This window comes from Palaemon carinicauda, chromosome 24, assembly GCF_036898095.1.
Source record: "Palaemon carinicauda isolate YSFRI2023 chromosome 24, ASM3689809v2, whole genome shotgun sequence".
NCBI lineage: Eukaryota > Metazoa > Arthropoda > Malacostraca > Decapoda > Palaemonidae > Palaemon > Palaemon carinicauda.
Window position 1 is genome coordinate 93,682,055 of NC_090748.1, and position 26,437 is coordinate 93,708,491.

Here is a 26,437-nt window from a genome sequence, read left to right on the forward strand (position 1 = left end):
CCTAATCGAAAAATTATGAACACGTTAGCAAGCCAGACAGATAATTCAGACATATTGAAATGAATAATTATATCTTAAATATAAGAGAATAATCCTTACTTAGAAAATATGCTAAACCTTTCTTTTAAATTATTTCAACTTTATTCATATTAGAATTCCCCAATCTGGATATCATCTACTTTAAACAAAATCAAGTGAAACATATACCTAAAGTCTGGTCAATATTTTAATCTCTAAAACGTCCACTCGCACACTTGGGTGTGCGCACACTCAAACTAATCACCATTAAACATTTGCATCTAACGTTAGGAAAACTTTACCCGTAAAAAACAAAAAAAAAAAAAAAACAAAATCAGATATTCGAAAACTTATTACACTTCTTAAGTTGACTGACATTTATTTATCCCTTCTCTAAATCAAGGGCACAATTGGTAGAAATCAGAGACTTGACAGACTTCTGAGAACTCAGCTGGACACCTCTTTAGAATGAAACTTAAAATTACTCAAGATATTACGTTAAAGAAAATATAATCAACAATTAACATTCATCACCTCTTGTTTTAAAAAATCTTTGTAAACATAGTTTCATTAACATCTACCATTAAATTTTACCAAAACTAGCATTAACTTTTTGAAATTTTCATAGATTCTTGAGTGTACTTTAAATCACAATCTTTTCATGTTATCAAAATGTACATTACTTACATTACACTGTACGTGACATATGAACATTTGTCATTGAAATTACATTACATACATATTTACACTTGAAACTAAATTGCACCAAAACCTGTTCATTTGACATTACAATATCCAATAATTCTAGATGACTGAATTTAAAAACCTTTAGATTTGAACATAACTAAGTATTTCATAATAAACTCTAAAAGTTTAATATATCAGCTATAAGTTAAAACCGATCTGAGTCTTTTAAGCAACTTGAATCATGACGTGAAAAATCGCTGATCATGACTTGTATTGTCAAAACAGAATCTACCCTATTTTGTCAATACTTGGAAAGCAAGTGGACTGAGCTCTCCAACATTTTGAATGTTAACCAACATTTTGACAAGTACAACATACTCCAAATGTTACATTAGGCAACTGCTCTCATTACATCAACAATAGAATGAGGAGGAATTTACAAAAAAGCCTAAATGAACAGTGGTTCCTGTAGTTCAAAACAAGATCTACTTCATGAACCCTTCGGCCCTTTCATGGAGAGAAATAAATGGCAAATGCTGATGCTGGAAGGGAGAGGGGGGCGGAGGGAGACCTCAGTCACATGAACATTGACTGGGTGGTATTTTTTTAAACATTTCCAAATTGGGTTGGGGTAGGATCAAGGTGAGGGAGTGGGAGATCTGTTATTGGAATGAAGTGGAATGGGAATTAAGCATCAGAGTGAAAAGAACTTCTGCACAATTTAATTTCATAGAAAATTCCTGAATGGACAAGCATTTAACGTTTTAATGTTCAAGGTATGTTCTTGCAGCCCTTCAATAACATACAATTAGAGAGAGAGAGAGAGAGAGAGAGAGAGAGAGAGAGAGAGAGAGAGAGAGAGAGAGAGAGAGAGAGAGAGAGAGAGAGAGAGAGAGAGAGAGCACCTCGACTTCCCCTTGAAAAAAAAAAAAACGCTTTAAACTAAGGCTTCTTTAGGCTTTACTCATTCCAACTTCCGAATAATTATAGCATCCTTTAACTGCCCCAATCCCCCAAATTCACTCCCTCATGCTCTCATTCGAAAATTTACTGCTAATTTAAATTTCCCGACTACTTCAGCTACAAGCGCTTGATAACCGATAATTCCCGATACATTGATAAACTTAAAGTACAAAATCTAACATTTTAATACACCTGTAATCCATGACTACTGAAATACTATGCACTGCACTTTAATTCACCTAGAGTATATTCCTAACTCTCCACTTTCATTCACATACAATTTATACTACTGCACTTTAGTCCAGTCTAGAAAAGTTAATATTATTCATTTATATTTTATACCTCTTACTTTCATGAAAGAATCTTTTTTTATGAAGAGAAAAGTGAAAACTTAAAAAAAAAAACTCAGATGCAGAAAAGGATATTGAAATCTTATTTCATACCTATACGAGTGACGCCAACCTTCATTATGGTATCCCTATAAAATTTAGAATGATAAATATATTAGAGGATGACAGTACTTCACCCTATAGAGTCTTACACATATGTGAATATAGAAAGCTATCTATCTCCTACAATCCGAAATACCAAAAATATATTTAGAATGTAATCCTTTATAAGATTAAAATCAAAGGGAGAAGCAAACCAATAACATCTAAGCGTAATTTCGGAAAGATCTCATAATCTATAAGTAATTTTGAAAGCAGAATTTAAGGGCTACACGAGAATTACATACCTTGACATATAAAAGTACAGAAGTTCTTTTTGTAAGTGACAAAATAAAATAACAATAACAACACTTAAAAACTAATCTTAATCACATTCTCATCAATTAAAAAAAACTTTAGTTAATGAACGCATCCTAGTTCAGAGTACATAATACCACGTTTATTTTATTTAATTTTCTTGATTCTGAAATTTATAAATAAATAGAGATTATATAGATTGAGGGTATATATCTTCACGTCAAGTCGAAAACAATTATTATGGCATTAACGTATAAGATAATTACGCAAGAATTATTGCCTATTTTGAAACTCTTCACTATATCTCTATCAAACCTACTGCCAAAGAGTTTAACAATCTCTCAAATAATTACAGGATGGTCATATTTCTGTCTTATCAAATTCACATGAATCCAGCCTGAAGGAGTCAGGATAAGTCAGATTTAAGAAGAGATTCGAAGAGTACAAATTTAATTCTAAGTGAAAATAAGAGTTGCTGCCAGCGTGACTCAAAGTTGGTATGGGCGCATAGAAAAAAGCAAGTCAAACTATCCCGGTTGGCAGAGAAGACCATCACATTAGATGCCTATTAGAATTGAAAAACGTAAGGAAAAAAGAACGGATATTGGTGCCAAGGGACTAAAAACCACCATACAACTTTTAAACCAAATTGATTATTTTAATGTTGAAGAAAAAGTTTGGTTTCATTGACTCCACGTGATGACAATGACAACCAATAAACCACAGGTTTTGTTAACAACAATTACGTAACATAAAAGAATGTTTTTAAATATTCTTAAAAAGTTCTGAAAGTTTGATCTGAAAGAAGTCCAAGGAATAAAACAAATTCAAAACAAGCTATCATACTGGCTAAACCATAAACTCCGAATGATAGATATATTTTTAATGCCAGGTTCCCCCTCTAACATATAACCTGATTAGTCCAATAACAAAAGGAAATATTAAAGACGCTAACCAAGCCACAGACATCTATAACAAGCTTCCCGTCCATTCAACAGTATCCGAACGACTCGACACTATTCAGTGGGGGAAGTTGAACTTCGTTAATATTACCAAAACTCGGTAATTAAAGGACAATGAATGGAAAGGAAATTTGATAATTCATGACGATAATGTCTACCATCTTCATTGAGCGCATATATTCTTATAGAAAACTGACGCTTTCTGATTGCAGACGACCAACAGAATTCCCAAATTTAAAAATGACCCCAAATGAAAAGTAAAACTAGTAACCACCATGCAATAATGAGACCCAATACGGCATAAAACCTAGCGTGAAATACTTCACATACCAGACTTAAATCAATATCCACACATGCCTATGACCTTTCCAGCAAAAGCAAAAACTTTGATTAAGAAAAATGAACAGAAATACCCATAGAAGAATACAGTAAGCTTTAGCAGTAAAATCACGAAGGATGAACCAATTGGATCTCAACAGCCTAAGAACCAGAACTACAGAATCAGATGGTTGAAGATACTGTACATTGTCAACATGTACAGCTTAAGACCTATTATGACACGTAGTTTGACCTCTTATCATGAAAATACAGGTAAAATTGAGATGATAACAAAGTTGAAAAGTTTAAGTAACAAACTTTTCGATTAATTTAAACAGTATTACGTACCCGATTCATTGTTCTTTAAATTATAACTTCATATCTAATTCTTTAACATTCCCTATCCTAGAAACATTACTCTTATTTAGCAAACAATTATGAGTTATATAGGCAATATGGAACCTTTAGAAGTCTAAAATAAAGAATGTTATTTTTCTGAATTAAATCTATCTTGTAATGAAGTATCTAACTAATTGACAAAAGCTATTAACCTCATATAATATGAATTTCTACAAAAACATTTTAAACAGATACTAACACATTGATGAGAATGAGATTAAGTATGAGGCTCTAAGTATGAAAGCACAAGACATCCAAAGACAAACTAAGATCCCAAGTATATAGAAATGGATACAAATCTATCTAGTATGGAGCTATAAGGATCTAATTGAATTTAAATACTGAATTCTCTAAAAATCTTGAATTTCAAATGGAAAATTAAATGGTTAGCAATATGATCCTATCATTACCTTAAAGATACTTAGAGCCTCTTTGTAACACGTTTGTACAAAGTTAATCTTAAAATTAGGAATGACTTGAACACTTGGAAGCCTAGTCTAAGAATGCGTTTTTCTTCCCGAATGTCTATGGTCTGATGTACATCAACGTCCGATTTGCGGCTATAAAATCGTTCCATTTAAGCAGGCGACCTAGTTCAACTAGTAATGAAATAGAAATTAGTCCACTAATGAATCAGATTTTTTTGTTTTTATGGAAATTGGGCCTTTATTCATATCCAAGAACTAATAGAAATTGACTAGAAATTTTGAAGAATTTTTTTATTATGGAAAAAATTTCAATTACAAGGTTAGATGCGCCCACAAAAAGTACATTTATAACACAAACTAATCAATCATATTATGCCCTTATATATAGGATCAAATGTCCACAGACAGCGTTGTCTGTCCAATAAAGATAAGAACCAATCATTCACATATCCATGAACGACTGAGAAAGAAGATGGTCGTATTTATACGAGTATTTGGTTTGGTTTCTATTATCTTGTATGTTAACCATAATGGTAAGAAGACAGTTGACGACAGAATCATCCATGTCTTGATACTGGTAGATCGAACGCAAATAGAAGTTGTTATGCCTGACACAAATTTTCATTACCTAAATCTCATGACATCCACATTCATAGCAGGCCTTATGAGATGCAAGATACTCGGTCCTAATAACCGTTATTCCCTTGGCCCTAGGAATGGGCATCCGCCATAAGTAGGCCTATTCCTTACAAAGATCTTAAAAGTAGTAGACATTTTCCCTGTAAGAATAAGTGGCAGGCTTGATGGTCTGAAATGACCTCTAATAAAAAAGTAGGACAAATCTATCCTTCAGTGAATACCTTGTAATTCTTCATTTTGTATCATCACTCAGGTGACAATTAATATAAAACATGTTTTAGCAGATTATTTTGTTTTTGATTTTCAGAGCAGGATACATTCTTTCTTTAACAGATCTTTAAGATATATACTAGGGGAAAATTGTAAAACGCTGAACTCGATTTTTTTAACAGAGTATTCAGTTCTAACACAAGTTTAGTTTAATGAATTTATCTGATTCTTTTAGTTCCTATTTTATTGCACATCTAGATGTTATTATACGGAAGTGGTGTGATTGGTTTTATGGGTTGACTGATACCTAATGGTGTGAGTGCATGGTTAATTAATTTGTATCATACCTATGAAAAAATCTGAAAATCTGTGAATCTAGATATTAAGAAATTTACAAAGAAATTATAGAAGAATGACTATGATGAGCAAGCATAAGAAATCTAATCGGTGGGACATTGACTGTGTCTGTTTTGCAGTACAGGAAACAATATAGCTGCCGATTTGTGCAAAGAAAAAATGAATAACTACTTATTAAACCTACCAATAAATTGGGATTTCGAAATAAGAACCTTCAAACTTACGTTCACAGTATATTTCTTTCTTTAACCAATTTTGACTTATTCGCTATTAATATTGTATATGAAGAATAGAATTATCCTTCTAAAATTTATTTTTAATCAAAATTTAAAGGAAATAGAATTTTCTCTCCAAATCGATGAAACAAAATATGAATGCTATTATTGAAAATAATTTCGGACATTACTTTGTTTTAATTTTGAAAAGGTAGTTTGCTTAGTACGTTATTTCAATTGATTTTATTAAACATATTTGCCTACCTTTAATTAATGTTAGAATATATTATATTAATGTATTTTTTTATGTATAATAGTAAATTTCCTTTGTGAATTGTTTTAATTTTGAGTTTCGGTGTATTACATCTAATTTTTCATTGGTACGGAACAAAAAAAAAATGAACACCAAGGTCATCTTCTGGCAAAAATTCGAAAAAAATTTAGTCTCGACTTTATGCATTATTTTGAAAATCAAATGATTACCTAGTGGAACATTTTCTCCTCATCTAATTATATATTATGCCTTTTATTGTCGTTTGTATGATTCAAACTATCTATTGATTAGATTTGTTTATATATAAGTCTTTTCCTACTGACGTAAATGATTTATTAAAAATATTTCTTAAACACATATTGTGATACAGAAATTTACGTTTACTCATTTTACTTTAAGGGATACTTTTCTGATCCTATCACATACAGAAAATTCCTGTGCTCTGCAGGACAAACAGGTACAATAGTTATTGGTCATATTTCAAAACTTAGTACGAGAATAAGATGCTATTCTAGCATTTTTGCATATATCATAGTATTTATAGTAGGCTATCATGATTATGGCGTAATCCACGTTAATTGTCAAACCCACGATAGCAAAACTCATGACATAATAGTCTTTCATATCTAGGAGACATATTTAATGTATATTAATGCATCCAATCCTTGAAAAAAGGTAATGTTAAAGCCATCTCTCGACAGAAAAAAAAAATACAAAAGCCTATAGCTTTAATTTTGAAAATTAGTACAGGGATACCTTGGTATTCTGACATTTTTTCATATAAAATAGTATGAGAAGTCTAATTAATAATTCAACTATAGTATTGAATAAATATTTTTGCATAATACGACGCGTTTTCATTCACATCATCAAAATAATCCTATCGATACATATAGATAATTTAGCTAAGTTAGTCCTATTACTTTAAGGATCCAGGTTTACATTTTCTTTAACCACAGATTTACGTTTTCTTATACTGTTGAATTATTATAGCTATGACTAAATTAAACTGGACTTCATGTCCAAAATTACGTATTTAAGTAATATTTTAAATATACGATTTTAGCCTGAAGAAAAATACTATTTATTATATGAATATATGTTGATAATTGATACCCTATCTCACAATAAAGATAATGCAAGGCAAATAATAGATTTAGATAAGGCAAAAAATATTCCGCTTTTTATTTATCTTGGTCTGTTTGTTTTTTTTTTAACGAAAAAAAGTGAACACTGAGGCCATCTAGTGGCCACTATCGGAAATAGTTTTGTTGAATGGAACAAAAACTGAACGCTGAGGCCATCTAGTGGCCACTATTGGAAATAGTTTTGTACACTTGAAAATGCCAATTCTTTGTTGAATACGGAGCCTTTCGCCGTCTTTAATTATTTTCAAAAGATTCACTATTAATGCATTTACATATATGTAGCTTTATTTTCATTATAATTTGTTTTAAAATTAATTTATTTACGAATAATTGCATATTTTCACTGTTAAAAAAAATCAAAAGTAAACGCTGAGGCCATCTAGTGGCAAAAAATTGAACCAGTTTAGTTTTAAAAATGCTCAATAGGTAGCGTAGGGGGTATGTTTTTTGTTAAAAAACATACCCCCCACGCCACCTATTGAGCATTTTTAAAACTAAACTGGTTCAATTTTTTGCCACTAGATGGCCTCAGCGTTCACTTTTGATTTTTTTAACAGTGAAAATATGCAATTATTCGTGAATAAACTAATTTTAAAACAAATTATAATGAAAATAGAGCTATATATATGTAAATGCATTAATAGCGACTCTTTTGAAATTAATTAAAGACGGCGAAAGGCTCCGTATTCAACAAAGAATTAGCATTTTCAAAAGCGTACAAAACTATTTCCAATAGTGGCCACTAGATGGCCTCAGCGTTCAGTTTTCGTTCCATTCAACAAAACTATTTCCGATAGTGGCCACTAGATGGCCTCAGCGTTCACTTTTTGTTCTATTTAAATGGCGTATAAAACACAATTTCCGGGAAATTTCCATTAAAAATGAACCGAAGGAAAGGACTGTCTGTGTGGGTTTTTATTAATAAAAACTCTTCGATGTTGATTGAAAGGCAAAAATATGCTCTGAATATTATGAATTTAAAGGGAAATCTTATTACTTTTTCGAAAGTTCACAACCACAAGTTTCCTTTTTTTGCCAATAGGTGGCTATAGTGTCGCTGGTACCATAAAGTACATTTCTGACAAGAATTCCCTTTAGTTAATTTTTTCACCAATAGGTGGCTATAGTGTCGCTGGTACCGTGAAGTACATTATTGACAGATAATCCCTTTATTTCATTTTTTCGCCAATAGGTGGCTATAGTGTCGTTGGTACCGTAAAGTATGTTGTGGTATATAACTCTCTCTCTCTCTCTCGAAGTAATTCTGGTATGTTATGGTATATAACTTTCTCTCTCTCTCTCTCTCTCTCTCTCTCTCTCTCTCTCTCTCATAATTCTCGAAATAGTTGGTATGCTGTGGTATAAACTCTCTCTCTCTCTCTCTCTCTCTCTCTCTCTCTCTCTCTCTCTCTCTCTCTCTCATAATTCTCGAAATAGCTCTGGTATGTTGTGCTCTCTCTCTCTCTCTCTCTCTCTCTCTCTCTCTCTCTCTCCTAATTCTCGAATTAGCTCTGGTATGCTGTGGTCTCTCTCTCTCTCTCTCTCTCTCTCTCTCTCTCTCGAAGTAATTCTGGTATGTTATGGTATATAACTCTCTCTCTCTCTCTCTCTCTCTCTCTCTCTCTCTCTCTCTCTCTCTCTCTCTCCAAGTAATTCTGGTATGTTATGGTATATAACTTTCTCTCTCTCTCTCTCTCTCTCTCTCTCTCCAAGTAATTCTGGTATGTTATGGTATATAACTTTCTCTCTCTCTCTCTGTCTCTCATAATTCTTGAAATAGTACTGGTATGCTGTGGTATAAACACTCACTCACTCTCTCTCTCTCTCTCTCTCTCTCTCTCTCTCTCTCTCTCTCTCTCTCTCTCTCTCTCTCATAATTCTCGAAATAGCTCTGGTATGCTGTGGTCTCTCTCTCTCTCTTCTAATTCTCGAAATAGCTCTGGTATGCTGTGGTCTCTCTCTCTCTCTCTCTCTCTCTCTCTCTCTCTCTCTCTCTCTCTCTCTCTCTCTCTCTCTCTCATAATTCTTGAAATACTACTGGTATATTGTGGTATAAACACTCTCTCTCTCTCTCTCTCTCTCTCTCTCTCTCTCTCTCTCTCTCTCTCTCTCTCTCTCATAATTCTCGAAATAGCTCTGGTATGCTGTGGTCTCTCTCTCTCTCTCTCTCTCTTCTAATTCTCGAAATAGCTCTGGTATGCTGTGGTCTCTCTCTCTCTCTCTCTCTCTCTCTCTCTCTCTCTCTCTCGTAATTCTCGAAATAGTAAAGGTATGTTGTGGTATATAACTCTCTCTCTCTCTCTCTCTCTCTCTCTCTCTCTCTCTCTCGAAATAATTCTGGTATGTTGTGGTATATAACTCTCTCTCTCTCCCTCCCCCCCCTCTCTCTCTCTCTCTCTAAATAGTTCTGGTTTGCTGTGGTATCTCTCTCTCTCTCTCTCTCTCTCTCTCTCTCTCTCTCTCTCTCTCTCTCTGGAAAGAATTACAAAATGTTAAAAAAGAAAAACAAACCAACAGCAAAGAAATTGAGACCAATAGCGCTCACAAATGTATCATATAAAATATACATGGCTTTTATCAAAGATGAAATAGAAGGACATCTAAAAAGTAATATTGCCATAGAGGACAGTCAAGCAGGATTTACAGAGGGAGGAAGGATTGAGGATAACATATTCATCTTACAGTACATGGTCGAAGAAACTTTCAAAAATAAGATAAAACTCATAGTTGCCTCTTTAGATTTCAAAAAAGCTTTCGATTCCATAAAAAGGGAAGCGCTGATAGAAACATTAAAGCAATATAAAGTACATACTAGTATAATTAACTCTATAGCAGAAGTATATGTGAGAGACTCGACTACGTTGGATATAGGGGAAAGAGTAGAACAAAAATTGAGCGTAAGTAGTGGAATAAAGCAAGGCTGTACTGGCTCTAAAACATTATTCAAATTAATAACTTATCAGATTATAAAACAAGTAGAAAAGGAAGGTAATGGTTTTAAAAATGATATTATAAAGCTAGTAGTATTATTTTTTGCTGATGATGTCCTAGTGCTTGCTGAGAATATAGAGGATGCTGAATTGAACATAAAGAAAGTGATAGATACAGGAAAGCAGTGTGGTTTAGACATAAATAGAGACAAAAGTAGCGTACTTTTATATAATATGAAGGAGAAACCAGATAATATAGAGGGAATAAGAGTAGTAAGCAATATTAAATACCTAGGTATCAAGATAGATGATAGTAGGAATATGTTCAAAACACAGAAAAGTGAAATGATAGTTAAGGCGCAAAAGCTAGCTAATCTTACATATTCGATCATAGGAAAAAGTTGTAATAAGATACTGATAGGGAAAACATTCTGGAAAAGTGAAGCACTACCTTCTATATTATATGGAACAAACGTAATTAACTTAACGGAAACGGAAATAGAAAAGTTGCAGAGAATGGAGTGTATAGAAGGATGTTAGGGGGTGTAAAGAATACAGCAATTGTAGCCTTGAGAGGGGATGTAGGAGCATCTGCTACGAAAACAAGGGTAATGGATGGAAAACTGAGGTACCTTCATAGCATTTATAAGGGAGAAAAAGACTTACTAACAGCAATAGTTAATGATATGGAAGAAAAAGAGAGGAAGTGGTGGATGCATGTGAAGAAGTATGCTGAGGAATGTGGGATGGCGATGAGAGAAGTCAAGAGATGTACGAAAGAAGACATAAGAAGAGAACAAGAGAATGGGACACAAGCAAATGGAAGAGTGAAATGGAGTGCAAGGAGTGTGTAATTTTGTATAAAAACTGGAAAAGTGAAATCAAGGAGGAGGAAGTGTATGACAACTCATTTTCGTCAATTTTATTATTCAGAGCAAGGACAAACTCACTGGGCTTGAATATAAAAAACAGACACCAAGATGGAAATATAAACTGTGTATTCTGTGAAGTAGAAGAAAATGCTAACCACTTTATGTTATATTGTCCACAGTTTAGTGATATAAGAATAAAAGCAATTGAGCTCCAACAACCATACGAAGAAGATAGTGCACAAACAGTTGGAAAATTCTTTTTTTGTGAAGAAAATATTGAAAATAAGAAAAGTGTACTACATCAAATGTGGATGAAAAGAGAAAAACTATTGAAAATAAGGAACACACAAAACTAAAAGACACAGAGGCGCCGTTGCAAAGGCAAAGCCTCAACCTGAAGCTGATCTGGTCTGATCTGACAAGAATTCCCTTTATTTCATTTTTTTTTCGCCAATAGGTGACTATAGTGTTGCTAGTAACGTAAAGTAAAATTTTGACAAGAATTCCCTTTATTTAATTTTTTTTTCGCTAGTAGGTGACTTTAGTGTTGCTGGTATCGTAAAATAAACATATGACGAGACACATTCATTTTATTTTTTCGCCTGTAAGATTCCCTGTGTCATTAAGTAGAAACACCCATGATCCATAATTTCTTTTTTCTCACCAATAACGTTTCCTGTAGCCTACTGTAAAGCAGATACAGTTAAGGCCCCACTTATATTTCCTGTAGGCCTAGGAAGTAGTGCCAACAGTGCACCTCATGTCGTCCACTGTAGTCATTACCGAATGATATTAGTAGCATTCTTTTGGACAGCTGAGCTTGTTTTGTATTCTGAAACTTCTAGTCCGTTCCTGCTAACTGTATTAAATTTTATTTCATAGTGCACCTGATAGATTTTCCCTTTGTGCTTAAGTGTTGAATGGATTTACAGGCCCCAGCAAGAGGTTAAATTGCCCGAATTCATAAACACATCCATTGCTTAGATTATATTTGATATATAAATTTGGATTACATAGCAATGTTTGGGCCTGTGAGTTCATTCAGTGGCCAAGGATTGATATTTTTATAGAATTATGGTCAATTGGAGCAATCTAATGGAATAAGACACTGTAATTACATAACTTATATTTCATTGAACATTGTATTTTGCATGTCTCACTAGCTTAGTAGTAATGTTCTCTATTCATGGTTTAGGTGACCGTTATCATTGTTCCACAAGGATGTTAGAACAAATGGAAGGACGAAATCTCCATTCTAACTGGCTGGAAACTTCTCCCAGGACTCCCACACTCGTGTGCTTTGATGCAGATGGAGTGACGAATCCTTACACCTTGTGTACCAAAGGCTCAGCAATACCAGCTGGTCCATGGCCTATGTAAGAAATGGAATGAGCAGAGTGTGTGTGTTGTAATATTAGGAAAAATATGTAATGGGTTTGAAATCCATGTGTCAATATATGTTGATGGGTCAGCCTGGTTATATCACACTCCCCCTTGCAAGGAGTGTACGAACAACTCTTCTATAATATGGCATAGAACAGCTGAATACTGAGTGGGGCTTACCTGCAGACAATTCGGATCCATCTGACGGAAACAGATGCTGTGCCCCAAAAGAGGGGAAGGAAAAGGAAAAGAAAAGTCCAGTCATTCTTACTTTTACTCAAGGCTAACATGTAACCTCTGTTGTAGATCGGCTGCTGATAGTCCTATGAGAGAATTTAAGGTAATTATACCACCTGGTGTGCAGCTTCAACAGGTCGTAGCAAAAACGTATACAAGGACCCGTAGGTGAAGTCCTGCAGGTAATGTTGTTTGACAATTCCAGACGTCTGCTTGAAGTACCTGTATCGCAGAGAAATCATTTCTGAAGACTAGGGTCTTACTGATTCCCCTAATGTCATGTGCTTTGACTTATATCCCCCCTTGGAGAGGATGGTAATGATGGTCTAATTGTGCTGTCGATAACATCTTTTATTTCTGGCCACCTTCTTTCAAATTCTCCTAGTACTTACGAGAGATGATGTATATGGGGACGAGTTGAGAGTGTGTGCTGGAAATAGTTTCTCAGCACTCTCACAGGACACAAAATCAGCTGATCAGGATCATCGGTTACCTATTTAAGGCTTGAGATCTGGAAAGAAGTGAACCTGGAATCAGGCACCGATAGATTGTGGGTCTTAGCAACGAACTTAAGGACAAAGGAGAACGAGACCTACCATAATCTTCTTGGAAGAGAGATGTCAGAGGAGATACCATGCAACTCACCGACTCGCTTAATCTGAGGCCAAAGCAAGCAACAAAACTGTTTTGAGGGTCAGGATCCTGTCAGTAGCTAACCTCAATGGTATATAAGGGGACCATTTTAAGGAACCAAGAACCTTGGTACCCAGGGCTGTGGTCTCGCTTCCAACAGATGGTAGAACTTTTCAAAGCTTCGCATGTATATAGAGAGTTCTACCAAGGAGGAAATATCATCAAATTTCAGTCTAAAGACCTGGATCAAAGCTGAGAAATATCCTTTCATCACTGATTTTAAGCAGAGTTTTTCCTATTGAGATAAAGCAAAAATTCAGCTATGAAAGTGTAGATACTCTGAGAGGAGAGACACCCATTCTACGACACAAACCACAGTATATGGTCCACTTGGACTGATACACTGATGTAGATGATCTCTTTGACAGGAGATGCTGGATAACCTCCTAACGTGAAGTTGTAGGAATTCCACCGAGCAGGAGATTGGATTCGTCCACCCACCACTCCACGTCTCGTCTTTGCTCTTCCCCTGCCAGAACTATCATTCCGGGGGAAGTTGATGCTTTGTGACCAGAGGTTCTTCAGCTGCCACTGGATGGTAAGCATCTGGAGACGTTCGTTTGGGATGAGACGTTCAAGGAACGAAAGATGGCCTAGCAACCTCTGCCACTGATGTGCCTGTAGCTGAGGTTGTTGAAGAAAGCTGAGCGCCACCTCTCGTAGGCATGCCAGGCAATCCGGTGATGGAAAAACTCTCCCTAAGATCATGTCGATTTCCATTCCTAGGTATGTAAGTCTTTGGTTAGGCAAGAGAACCAACTTCCCCTGATTTACCACAATTCCCAGATCAAGGCAGAATTTGAGAAGTCTGACTTGGTGAAGGAGAGGGCCCTTCACTGAGCACGTCAATATCAGCCAATTGTTTAGGTAATGTAATAGACAATGCTGAAGACTTTAGGTGCTGTTGCTAGACCAAAACGTAGCACCCTAAACTGATATACTATGTTCGCTATGATGAACCAGAGGTAATTCCTGGAGGTGGGATGTACTGGCATCTGGAAGTGCTCATCCTTCAGGTCGATCGACTTCATGAAGACCAAGGGCCTGATTACCTGCCTGACAGTGGCAGTGATCTCCATTTTGAACGGAGTCTGAAGAACAAACTCATTCAAACGCCAAGAAGTCTATGATTTGTCTCCAGCCTCCAGATACCTTCTCGACAGGAGAGTGTCAACTGAAGAGGAGAGTGTCAACTGAAGAAAACAGTGAACCCATTACAGACCTCCTAGAGAATATCATTCTCTACTATGGTCTGGACTTATGCCCAAGAAACAAGGTCCTTTGTCAATCCCTGATGAAAGGATGATGATGTCATTGATGGAGGAATCAGAGGAGGGAGAGAACTAAAGAGAACTAATGAATGGGATGAGGTAGCCGGAGCATAGAACATCCACTGTTCCGCCCTATGATGATAGAAGTTATATGAATTTTTCAGTCCTAAATTTTGCATTTGTTCCGGTACATATACAGACCTTTGTCCTTCACAGAGATAACAGCAAAGCTGGAGTATACAGCTGTTATAATTTTATAACTAGGTGTAAATAATCGACCAGAAGTTACCAGTCGTTAACGAGGAAGCACTGAACCCCGTTTGCTGTCAAACAACTTTGATTTCAGCCATTGGTATGAACAGACATTATCACTGACTGGAGTATCGATTGCTTTCTCTTTTCAGTGTCTTTGTGAGCGACTGTCTTGGGTGGGGATACCGTCAGAGATTTGAACTTGTCCCGATGTGTCGGGTTGGATATGCGGCACCATGTCAAAAAGGGAAATAGATAATCATGTTTTATGCGTGGCTTACAGAGGACACTCCTGCAACCAGGATTCACCCTGTAATGAGTGTCGGGAGTAGCCATCCTCCCAGCGAGAGGCATATGACAAAAGGTGGAAGAAGAAGTTGAAAAGGGATTCTTCACCTTTGGATCTTCCTCAAGGTTTAAGTCAAGACTTCTCTCACATTCCCTTGGTATTCTCCCTTCAGACTGTTCCCTGTCTTTCTCTTATGCAAACCACTCGGGTAAGAGTGATGGTCCTAAATTCATCATAAGGGCAAACGTCAATGCTGGTAGACACCCCATCCCATTTCCTCTCGTAAAAAAAAGGGGGGGGGGGGCACCTATTGGGAGAATCGAGTTTTCAGGTTGAAGATGCTTTTCAACTGCTGTGACCTACCTTGGGATTGTTGGGATGGGGTGGTGGAAGTGCTCTCTGGGGGCTAGGAGGGAGAGTGTTCTAGCGTCTATTGGAGATGCCACTGGCTCATCTCCTTCCAGAATAGAGAGAATAGTCTCTCCTTATTGGTCTCATGCTCTCAGAGCTCACTACCTCCTCCTCGGGCGCTCGACCATGTGAACCCCTTGTAGGAGACACGCTTACTAGTGTGCCTCCTGTAGGTGCTTCCTCTGGGGGTCTCATATGTATTGATGATCAACGCATCTCTGGATGCTTTCTAAGCTTGTCAGCCCTTCAGAACCTGATCTAGAGCATAGGCGTAAACACCTTCTCTTGCCTTTTCTGTAGGTCACCCATCAGTCCTATAGAAAGCTCAGAAATGTCAGCGCACACCTGCGCTTGAGCACACAAGCTTTTTAAAGCTGTCACTCCATCATCATCAGGAGCGAGTCCACAAGCGTGGCCTGTCCGTCCCTTGGTATCCATGAACAATTACAATCACTACAATAGTCATCAACAAGCTCTTAAATCTCGAAGCACATTTGTTCCTGAATGCAGTAGTTCACCTGTGCGTGCGTGGCAGGTAACTTAGCACATTCATTCCTCACCCAAATCTGAGGAGCAAGGATGTGCTATGATGTATGTTGTCCGACATAGCATTTTTATTGCAATCACTTACCTAGAGACAGTTAGCCAGCAGGTTAGCTATCTACTACAGATGCCAAGCGGCGATCCATCATCGGTCGCTTGCCATTGGAATACAGGTTACAAGTAATAACTGACACAGCAAGGCACTCAATCCTGCTGGAGGTCCAACAGAACAAAGGGTTTGTTCCTTGTGCATGTGTCTCCTGGCTGAACCACACCTAGAATTCTCACATTTCTAAGAACATACAACTGAGTGCGTTAGGTCATGAGCTCCTCTAAGGCTTAATCCTCAGTTACAGGAATTTGAATTCATACCAATCAGGCTGGACAAGAAGGGACATGAACATCAACACCAGTTGACCTCTCCTCAGGGCAATACCTTCCACATCACATTAGGACCTATAGGGGTCCTAGATAACAAAGGGAAATCTCATACGGAGACGAGCTCCAACCACTACCTCTCATTACAGTTGAAAATGGGATGATGAGGTTCAACAACACCCCTCAGAATGAACGAAAATCCCTCCACATCCCGTGCCAAGGATTTCAAGGGAAAGGAAGGCGACTACAAACCACCTCCACTCGTTCTCTGGTTGTTCACGACTTGGAGAGAGCAAGGACTCAAAGACGGTGCCTAAGAACATGACTTCTCAGCTGTTCGTGGACATGAAAGTTTCAAGAGTCTACAGTTTCCCTTCGAAAGGCTGTGGCCAACCCGAGGAGTCAGCCATGCACTCCTGCTGTGCCCCAAGATCAAGTACCTCTACAAGCTATTCCTTAGAGGGGGGATCCAAAAGTTCCAAGGAAGACCAATGCTGATGCAAAGCGTCAAACAAGCTAGACTTCCCTTAGGGCGGGGTCACCGCTGCTTTGCAACGAGAAGTGACGGGGGAGTTCTCCATGCTAAAGGGTTGTCTGGGGGTCAAATGGTCTACACTTTTGCTCGACTGCCCTCCGGAGGAGGCCGAGCGATCAGAGTCAGCAGGGAGTGAACAGGGTGCCAAAGAAAGAAGTCAGGATTTTTTTGACTTCGAGGAAGACCCCAAAGGGGAAGAGTCCCTCAGACTTCTTATAACGCCCACCATACCACTCCCAATGGGAGGAGGACCTCTCCTGACACTTGGCAGGAAGAGGACTGCGTGCAAGAGTGTTGTTGTCAGCATGCAGGGCCAAGAGTCTAAGGATCAGTCTCCCATGCCAACATAAACGTGCCACAAGAGCAGCCACCTATGACAAGGAAAATCCACATATTAGCAGTCCTAAAAAATTAAGCACACCTGTAAAGAGAAAGAAAACAAAGTGAGCTTATGGCTATGTAAATAAATGGGTTTATGGGAGAGGGAGATGGTACGTTTTAACTCTACTGTGCCAAAACCAAAAGTGACTTAACGCACTGGGTGAGTTAAGTCACTAACCCCACTAACTAGCGGAGGGTCGTTAACACCTTGAGTTAAAAGTTTATGGCTAGATTCCAGCCATTATAGAACAATATATCCATAGTAAAGAGCAAAAGGTTTGTATATGTGTTGGAGCATATAAGTTTCCTGAATGCAAATGTGTTCCCAAATGACTTCCTTTGTACATAAGTAACATGACGTAAACTTTTTACCTTCAAAATATTAGAACTCTATATGAACTTTCTGAAAAGTAAGTTATTCCAGATTAACAGATGATTATGTCCAAAATCTACAATTTTCCAAGGCATAACTCTTAGCAGGTAGGCCTACCCCTTTTTAGATAAAAAAAAAAATAATAATTGCTGCACATTATTAGATTTAACTATCAATCAAAGATAGTCTTCTTTTTACTCAAGTTCTGTACAGAAGACCTAGTTTTCTTAGTTCTTTACCTCTACAGTTTGTAGATCCAGCAGAAAAATAGGCCATATTTGATCCTGGTTAACTTTGCCATGTAATGAATAGGCCTTAAAAAAACATTCTTAGTTCCTCGAATAAGCTGTCAACGTCAAAAGCTGATTCAGCTGAAAGAAAAACATGTTATTAGATCTTAGTAAGACAGATACCTAATATTTCAAGAAATTCTCATAAAAAAAATTCATTTAAACCTATGAAATTGATGTGCTGATTTCTTCAAAAATGACAAATTCGTATTTTTCCTAACTATACAAACCTTAGCTATTTAATATGGATAATTACTTTCGGCGTAGCTGAAATGATGATCCATTAGAATTTTAACGAGGGTTTACTACCCCACCGCTAGTTAGCGGGGGGGGGGGGGGTAGGGAGGGTAGCTTGCTACCTCCCCCCACACACACACCTGTGCTGAGCTCACTTTGCTTAGAGGTAGGACTTCACGGGGGATAGGGCTGGCAGGCAAGTTTGATTAAATAGCTAAGGTTTGTTTAGTTAGGAAAAATACAAATTACCTACGAATTTGTCATTTGTTCCGTAACTGAAATACAAACCACGCCATTTAATATGGGCGACTCCCCTTAGGAAGGGTGGTAAGTCCCGGCCAGTACTGGCTTTTGGCTTTTACCCGGGGACTCAATATCTGAGTGTGTCAGCACTTAACAATAAGGAGTCCCTGCACCTCGCTAGCACCTTGCTATGCAAGGGCTGCGGCCTACGTAAGCTGTGTGTGAAGGTTGAAGAGTGACTCGTCTTAGGAAGTTGACCTGAAGTCCTTTAGATGGAAACTTTAGGCTAGGACTCTCCCAATACCACCTCGTCAGGGTATGGGGACGTGACAGTATTAACTTAATACTAGGAACACAAGGAAATATGATTTACCTGCAGTGGTTTGAGGTCAGCTGTGCAGAGAACCCAGGATGTTGCTTTCCCCAAGAGAGGGGAGGATGAAGAAAAGAATAAGGGCCAGACATACCTTTTCATTCATGCAGACTAAGACAGGGTAACAATGCCCTCAACCCTCTGCTACTTGTCCATTGAGGAGCCCGAGGTTTAAACCAGCTGTTGTACAGCCACCTCAGGACCGATAGAGAACGTATCAAGTCTCCTGTGGGTCACGTCTTGCAGGTAGTGGGCTGTGAAGGTCGTCTGACGCTTCCACACCCCTGCTTGCAGAACCTGCGTCACTAAGAAGTTATTTTTGAAGGCCAGGGACGTAGCTACGCCCGACATCATGTGCTCTAGGGCAACGTGACGGAGGAGGGTCAGGATTCAGGGATAGGTGTATTACCTCCCGAATCCATGCCGAGATGGTATTCTTGGTAACCTTCCTCTTCGTCTTCCCAGTGCTCACAAACAATGCCTGCACTTGGGGACGAACTGCTGCCATTCTTTTAAGATACAGCCTCAGACTCCTCACTGGGCACAATAGGAGATGGTCTGGGTCATATGTTACAGAACAGAGACTCGAAACCTGGAAAGAGTCGAACCGTGGGTCCGGCACTCCCGGATTCTGAGTCTTGGCAACAAACTCAGGGACAAACCTGAACGTTACCTCCCCCCATCCCCTTGAATGGGCGATGTCGTACGAGAGACCATGTAGCTCACTGACTTGCTTGGCCGAGGCCAAAGCTAGCAGGAAAACCGTCTTCCAGGTTAAGTGGCGATCTGAAGCCTGGCGTAATGGTTCGTAGGGAGGTCTCTTCAGAGACCTGAGAACTCGAACCACGTTCCATGGAGGAGGTCTCACTTCCGACTGGGGGCAGGTAAGCTCATAACTCCGTATGAGAAGGGAAAGTTCCAGCGAGGAAGAAATGTCCATTCCTTTACGCCTGAAGGTAAGACTTAAGGCTGAGCGATAGCCTTTCACTGCCGAGACTGAAAGGCGCATTTCCTCCCGCAAATACACGAGGAACTCCGCTATTGCTGGAATAGTGGCATCGAGGGGAGAGATACCCCTTCCACGACACCAACCACAGAAGACTCGCCACTTTGCCTGGTAGACCCCTGCGGATGACTTGTGCAGGTGACCAGACATCCTGTTAGCAACTTGTTGCGAAAATCCTCTCTCTGTGAGGAGATGCTGAATAGTCTCCAGGCATGAAGTCGAAGCGAAGCTACGGCTTTGTGGAAGATGTTGGCGTGTGGTTGTTTGAGTAGCTCGTGACATGGAGGGAGTTCTCTCGGAACCTCCGCGAGGAGTTGCAGAAGGTCCGGAAACTATCTGCGTGATGCCATAGCGGAGCTATCAGGGTCATTGAAAGATTGACCGATATTCTGGTCTTGTTGAGCACCCTCCTCATCAGACAGAACGGGGGAAAGGCGTACACATCGATGTTGTCCACCGTTGTTGGAAGGCATCCTGCCAGAGAGCCTTGGGGTCCGGGACCGGGGAGCAGTACAGCGGGAGCTTGAAATTCAGCACTGTAGCGAACAGATCCACCATCGGGGAACCCCACAAAGTCAGGACTTTGTTGGCTACTTGGGGTTCCAAAGACCACTCGGTACTCGCTATCTGCGTCGCTCTGCTCAGACTGTCGGCGAGCACATTCCTTTTGCCTGTAATGAAGCGAGCCGCTAGCGAGATCGAGTGGACTTTGAACCATCTCAGGATCTCTACTGTAAGATGGGATAGCTGTTCCGAAAAGGTAACCCCCTGCTTGTTGATATAAGCCACCACCGTGGTGTTGTCGCTCATCACCACCACAGAGTGGCCCGCCAGGACTTGGTGTAACTTCTGAAGTGCCAGGAACACAGCCTTCATTTCTAGAAGGTTTATGTGAAGGTACTTTTCTGATTCTGACCACAGGCCTGAGGTCCTGTGGTTCAGAACATGGGCCCCCACCCTTTCTTTGATGCGTCCGAGAACAACATCAAATCCGGGGGAAGGACGAGAAGGACGAGAAGATCCACTCCCTTTCGTAGGTTCTCGTCCGCCACCCACCACTGGAGGTCCGTCCGTTCCGCAGGACCCATAGGGATCAAAGTGTTCGCGGAATCGTGACCTTGATTCCACTGGGACTTGAGTCGCCACTGGAGAGATCTCATTCTGAGGCGACTGTTGGGAACGAGACGGGCCAGGGAGGAGAGGTGGCCGAGGAGACGTAGCCACGATTGGGCTGCGTTGGCGAGCGCGTGAGTGCTGGGACTGGAACTGCACGTGGGCGTGCTTCGCGCGTAACTCCAGACAGGTGCTGCGAGTCCAGAGGAACCTGTGAGCGCCTGAGCGCTAGTGTAGGAACCTCTTAAACTGCGCGCGACGAGGCAGGAACCGGGGAACGTTGGGGCACAGGTGGGCGCGTGTGCGCAGGTGGGCGCGTGTGCGCAGGTGGGCGCGTGTGCGCAGGTGGGCGCGTGTGCGCAGGTGGGCGTGTGTGCGCTGGTGGGCGCGTGTGCGCAGGTGGGCGCTGGCGCGCTGGAACAGGAACTGCTGGTGGGCGCCGGGGCGCAGAAGGATGTGGGCGTTCAGGGGAACCCTGGCGCGTAGCAGGAACAGGGGCGCGCACGCGCGCAGGTCAGCGCTAAGACAGTAACAGCGGCAGCAGCAGGAGGGCGCGCAGGAAGAACCTGGCGCTTGAGGGCTAGAGGTATGGTTTTGCACTCAAGGCCCTTAAGCCCCGAAGGGCCCGGTGCCTGCGCAGTGGCAGGATCAGGTGGCGCGCAACGCGCATCCGCAACATCGAAGGGTGACGGCAAGTCAGCAGGTCTGGAGGGAGACTGATCACAGGGTCCCGAAGGACGACCATCATCCAAAGGGGATCGCGAACGATCCCCGGAGAGGTCTAAGGTGGTAGCTGGCAGGATCGGCGAACGGCGAGTCGTCTCCTCCGCAGAGGACTGTGGTGACTTCGAGCCGAAGAGGTGCCTCCTAACTCCCTTGTGAAGGGAAGGAAGGCCTCTATGGCGAAGGGGAGGATGGGCCTTCCGCCTTATACGCCCACGAGGGGCCGTGGGATCAGCAAGCTGACCATCAAGAGGCCTCCGCAGAGGAGTCTCTGTAAGTGAACTCCCCCGAGGGGGAGAATCACCGGCAGGAGAGACCGTGGGACTTAGATCCTCCCTGGAAAGGTGTTCAGAGGGGGAATCTAAGCCGTCAGCTACCTCAGCAACAGGAACGGGGGTTTGACTAGACCCACGAGATGTCTCCGTCACAACAACGTCAACCACAGACAGAGGATCTATCCCTGCTGTAGTTGGCGATTGTTTGACAGCTGCACCAAGTTTGATCATGTCAAACAGGGCTTCCTTGGAGGGCGAACCCTGCAGCCCCAAGGAAGCCCAAAGCTGCAAAAAATCATGATTAGACATATTCAAATCCTCCTCCATGGGAGGAGGGGCAGCCGCCTCGCTATGGGAGGCGACTACCTCTCCCGCACCCCGGGATCGGACAACAGCAGTATGGTCTACGCAGGCCTCTCAGAAGAGACCGCTCGAGCGGAAGCTTCGGAGGAGGAAAGGGCTACGGAAGAAGAAGTCCTGAAATTTTCTCTCTTCAAAGAAGCCTCTGAAGGAGAAAGATCCCTTTTAGACTTTTTCTTCCGGCGCCGGGCAGGAGGTAGACCACTCCCTACATTCTATACAAACATTACCACTATCACACCACTGGCCCCTACAGTGAGGACATAAGGTGTGGGGATCGGTGTCGACCGCCGACATAAAAGTCCCACAAGGGCGGCCGGGAAGTCCAGGGCATGTACGCATAGTAGTAGAGGACAACTTAAAATACACTGGAAAAGAAAAAGCAAAAACAGATTATATATGGCAGTCAAAGCGAGGGAGAGAGCAGACAGGTCTGTTCTCTGCCCGAGCCAAAAGTAAAGTGAAGCATTCACCGGTGTGTGTGTGTGTGTGTGTGTGTGTGAGTGGGGGTGGGAGGGGGGGGTAGCTAGCTACCACTCCCTACCCCCCCGCTAACTAGCGGCGGGGTAGTAAACCCTCGTTAAATCTTTTATAGCTCGTCATTCAGCTACGCCGAAGTAATTACCCCATGTAAATAGCGTGGTTTGTATTTCAGTTACGGAACAAATACAGATTAAGTGCATAGTTGCTACATAAAGTTCTTTACTACTATTTGCAGTTTAGGCTGTGTAGCCTCTACTTCTTGGGAGCCTTTAAACTAAGTTCTCTATAGTCCAAAGTAATCCCTGATAATTATTTGAACTGTGCACAGCAAAGCAAATTAAACTAAGTAAATCAAAATTTAATAGTTCATTTGCTATGACAGTTCAATATTCCTGGATATCTGTATCATCACACCCGACAGGATTATACAATTTTCGTTATATAAAGTGACAGAATACAGTCACAACAGAAGTACCCAAACTGTTCATAAAAATTATATACACTTTAACTAAGAAATTACTTGAAATTCCTTTGTTAATCTCTGAGGATAGAGTTATTTTTTTTTTATACATTCAGGTTGAATAATCTTATGGAAATTCTAATAACCTTTTGGATAATACATTTTAAATATTTATGATTCTTTCATTCTACCACCCACGGTATTCTCTAAACATACTATGTATACTTATCTTCCATGTTAATACTTCAACACTCACCGATGAAAATGTAGATGTACAGGTGGCATAAGCGAAAAGTCAAGGCTGGAAGTCGCCCTATTGTCCCACATCTGGCCCATCAAGCGAGCCGCTTGGTCATATTTTTTTCTTCACGTTAATTTCTTGTATATTACGATTTCATGTGTCACTCTACTTTTGAAGTAATTATTAAAATCTACTCTTCATTATAGGCTTGATTCTGCTGCTTTTTAGTTCTGAGGCAGACAATTCAATAACCTTGAGTTTAGTCTTTCTACAACCTCCTTCCAGTAATCCACTTTAATTCATGTTCATAACGTGTAGTTAGTAAGATAGTGGCTTGCACAGTAATAAAGGTGTAGAAACAGAATAAATATTCAGGAAGGCAGTGACAAGGGCCCTAACGTAAGAAACAGAGTATGAAGTTCGATGTCGAGGAACAACTATGAATCCCAAACGCTGTGATGCGACTGCCACAGAGAGTAATGCCAACATAAGCAGACAGGCAATTACCAAGATACAACTTTAAATGCCAGTCGTTATTGTAAATTGTAGGAGATCTTAGTACCAATCGACTGAAAGGGAGGAACATAAAAATTAGAAAATAACTTCAGTGGGTCTTAGCTCTATGGAGGGTTTTGCAAATGACTTTAATACAGCAAATAGAAATAAACATGTAGAACTGTTAAACATATTGCGTCATTAGCAAATGTACATGGCCATGAAAGGTGTAAGGGTTTATAATGAGAAACATGAGACATTACAATGAGAAACATGAGACATTCTTATTAGTATAAAAGGATTCCTATGGAAAGGCTAAGATTGAAAAGTGTTTGGAGAGAGGTACTGTTCAAATTGAGAAAATTCCTTCAGCATAAAAAGACAGATTTTCTATTATGTTAAAACACTAGAGGGAATGGCAAAAAAATACGACAATAGATGTTAGGGTAAAGATATACCAAGCAGTATTACAGTAATTACTAACATTCGAAACAATGTAATGAAATATAAAGCACCGCGGAAAAGATAAAACGGATTTTGAGCAAAGTGAAAAATCTATTTTTGGGTGAGGTAGCCATGTCGTCCTGATGGAAGTTCCTAAAAGGTAACTTCCTAGGGTATATTTGACTACAGTGATATTCCCAGAGAATTTTACCTTAAGGTATCCAGAATTCTAACTCCTGGAGCGAATATCCCTAAATAATCTCACAGGGATATCGCATAATATCAGAGGACGTATTCTTGACACGTCACGTAGCTATCTTCACCCCAAACAGTATTAACGCTTCGAGGGGTTACAGTGACAAGAATCTGAAACGAGAGTGAAAAGAGAGCCGCTCATAAGGCATCTCTCCTATTCCATTTCCAGTGTGTATCTGATGAAGGTGGTAGCGCCCTCTTTATTCCTTGTAGCGATATACGAGGTGCTACAGATACTGTATTATAGGGAGGGGTCAATAAGCCCTTTTACAATAAAAGGAAGGGCGGGTCCATCAGGACGACATGGCTACCTCACCCAAAAATAGATTTTTCGCTTCGCTCAAAATCCGTATTTTGGGCTCAGGCCATGTCGTCCTGATGGAAGTTTACCAGAGCATTACTGTATCTGTGGATTCTCAATCGGTGCCATACTCTCAAGAAAGTATTTTCCTGGTCCATCTAGACCTAGAGACCTATGATGTTACCGTCATACATCATTTCATCTAAGCATGAACTATGTTAGTGCTTCCTGCCCCCTACAGGGAAGAGTCGTACTAGACTCTGGAAAAAGTCTCGAGGAGTACATAATAACTATGGATGACAAAATGACAAGCTTGTATAGTGGTCTCGCCCTATACATTATAAAGCAAAGTTTGTATAAGAGTCACCAATGTCAGTATGAATTTGTGACACCTTCCCCAATGTGACTACTCTTATTAACTATTGGATAACGGTTGTATCCGCATAGGAACAAATTTTGCCTCTCTGTCACTATCCTGTTAGGGTACCACGTCAACCCTTCCTAAGGAAGGGTTAAGGTGAGTGGACTTTTGCTTGAATCAGGGAACAATCTTAAAAGACATACCATGATAAAAATATCCATATTTTAATCTTAATGCTCTGTACATTTCTAATAAAATGAGTGTGGGCGAATAAGATGCAGGGTTCACTATGAACTAGTTTATTAAGATTTAATAAATGTACATATCAGATCAACATTTATAAAATTATAAAATGTGGATGATATGCGTTAAAGCGTAAAGAAAAAACGGTCAACAGAAAATATTGTTTCGTCTACTAGGAAACAGATTTGCCACTTCAATTGAATTATTAATAATAATGATACAGTCTGTATACTGTTTGTTTACACTAACGTAAGAAGCGCTTGGCACAAGTGTCCGTATTATGCTATAGTTCACCGACGTCAATGGAACAGTTCGTAAGGACACTTTCGTGGCTTATTGCTCAGTGTGTAGTAACATACAGTGACTACACACGCACCCTTTTAATTAATCATCCCAAATTACTTACACTGTTCCTCGCAGATTTAAAACAGAAGGTTAAAGAATTCTACCTGCTGCTACCACAGACCTCTTAAGTTGCTCCACTTGCTTCGCATAGTGCATAAAGAACGCCTTGGATGACTACCAGTCGGTGTACGAACAAGGATGTTCAAAGTCCATATAATTAAAGAAATTTTATGGAAGAGGCAAACTTTCCTCGGATCATGACTAACGGGTGTACTGT

General features: G+C 39.9%; 1 long non-coding RNA gene across 1 annotated transcript; it reads right to left on the reverse strand.

Annotated features, from left to right (window-relative positions):
* Positions 1 to 1,723: 1,723 nt before the first annotated feature.
* On the reverse strand, positions 1,724 to 24,350 carry LOC137617894 (uncharacterized). Its single transcript, XR_011039691.1, has 3 exons — positions 23,732 to 24,350; positions 18,152 to 18,283; positions 1,724 to 4,692 (listed from the first exon to the last, which is right to left on the reverse strand). It is a non-coding gene; the product is annotated as an uncharacterized lncRNA (long non-coding RNA).
* Positions 24,351 to 26,437: the final 2,087 nt, after the last annotated feature.